Source organism: Sapajus apella, unplaced genomic scaffold (genome assembly GCF_009761245.1).
Source record: "Sapajus apella isolate SASKATOON/1434 unplaced genomic scaffold, GSC_monkey_1.0 scaffold2613, whole genome shotgun sequence".
NCBI lineage: Eukaryota > Metazoa > Chordata > Mammalia > Primates > Cebidae > Sapajus > Sapajus apella.
In genome coordinates, this window is record NW_022439539.1 from 3,394 (window position 1) to 5,424 (window position 2,031).

Consider the following 2,031-nt stretch of genomic DNA (forward strand, 5'->3'; position numbering starts at 1 on the left):
GAAACATAAGTGTTATGGGAGGTTCTTGACAACTACAGTTCGGGGCTAGTAACACTACGCATATAAGGAAACTTTAAAGTTTCTTTGTAATGAAGGTTCGTAATGCTATTCCATTACAATAGTAATTGTCTGACTGAAAAATGCTTAATAGAAAATATGTATTTTAGATTCTGTGATTTGCTTTAGGATGTGAAACTTCTTTATTTTATTTTCTTATTTTAAGTTGTTTATTGTAAGATAATTTACAAATATCTTGCTGTCTTCAGTAATCCAAACAATTGATAAACAGTTTCTTCTGACAGAGACAGCAGTAAGCTAAAGACAAAATCAGCTGGCTGAATTTTCCTTCTTTACCTCTTGTCTGAGGATGGAACTCGATTTTCATTAATCCAGAGCTGCAGCACCAGAGATGATTTCAGTCAACTCCTTTGGGATGACAGCTTGGCGGGTATGGTTGAATGTCAATGTCAATTTGTCAGTCATCTCAGAAACATTCTTGCTGGCGTTGTCCATGGCTGTCATCCTGGCGCTCTGCTCACTAGTGGTGGACTCCTTCAGAGAGTAGTAGATGATGTTGGCCAGATTGTATTCTTGGTAATTTTGCAGCACATCAGCATCAACATCATCATAGATACTCATACTCTCAGCACTTGCAGTGGTATTAAGGGAAAAGATGGGCTTTTCCTCTGTCTTATAGGAGATGACAGACCTGAATTGATTAAAGACAATGGAGCTTTCATCAAATTCATACTCAGAATTTAGCAATCCAAGGGCAATGACTGACAGATCTCCAAAAGTTGAGGGCTTTCTTCCCACTTATTTGAATGCCACTAGAAACTGGTCAGAATGAGTCCTATAAAGTATGACTCTGATTTTGTCACCAATTCCAACAAGCATAACTTCTTTCCCAGCTGCTATTAGTGTAGCAACCTCACGTTTCATCTGTTTAGCAATGGAGGAATGAATAGCATCACACAGTCCTCGACCTGAGGACTTACCAATAAGGAGGTGTTTCTTCTTGCCTTCAGGCACCTTGATATCAGCTTTTTCATACAGAGCCAAAGATCCCAATCCATATATTTGAGCTGGTTTCAGCTGTCTCAGCTCGGGCATATTTTGCTGCTGCTACCATTTTTATAGGCTTGGTAATTTTCTGGATGTTTTTGATGGAGTTTAGTCGCCTGGTAATATCATTCAAAGTTGCCTTATTTCGAACTTGAATCCGTTGTGGCTGCAAGGTCCAGGCCGACAGCCCAGAGACACCCGTGCCAGAGAACATGGTAGCTGCAGCCCTGCTGAAGGTCAGTTGTCTTTATTTTATTTTTTAGAGACAGGGTCTCACTCTGTTGCCCAGGTTGTAGTGCAGTGACTCAATCATAGCTCACTGCAGCTTTGATCTCCTGGGCTCAGGTGATCCATCTGCCTCAGCCTCCCAAGTGGCTGGGACTACAGGCACATGCCACCATGCCTGGCTAAGTTTAAAAAAAAAAATTTTTATGGCTGGGCGCAGTGGCTCACACCTGTAATCCCAGCACTTTGGGAGGCTAAGGCTGGTGGATCACCTGAGGTTGGGAGTTCCAGACCAGCCTGAGTAACATGAAGAAACCCCATCTCTACTAAAAATACAAAAAATTAGCCAGGCGTTGTGGCACATGCCTGTAATCCTAGCTACTCGAGAGGCTGAGGTTGCAGTGTGCTGAGATTACGCCATTGCACTGCAGCCTGGGCAACAAGAATAAGACTCCATCTTAAAAAAGCAAACAAAAGTTTTGTAGGAATGAAGTCTCGCTGTGTTGCCCAGGCTGGCCTTGATCTTCTGGCCTCAAGTGATCCTCTTGCCTCATCCTCCCAAAGTGCTTGGATTACAAGCATGAGCCACCACACCCAGGCTGACCTCTTTAAATCCACAATGTTTGTATGTTAACTTACACAAAATTATATCACTTAATATGTCAAAACATCCTACCCTCTGGTGCTGCTAGCCAGAAGTGATACAGAATACAATACCCTAGTAATAAATCAGCTAAAAAT

The 2,031-nt window shown here is 42.1% G+C and overlaps 1 pseudogene across 1 annotated transcript; it reads right to left on the bottom strand.

The window, feature by feature from the left end:
* Positions 1-203: 203 nt before the first annotated feature.
* On the bottom strand, positions 204-1,317 carry LOC116547297 (annotated as a pseudogene). The gene has a single exon (XR_004267017.1). The product of XR_004267017.1 is annotated as an ATP synthase subunit gamma, mitochondrial-like (transcript).
* Positions 1,318-2,031: the final 714 nt, after the last annotated feature.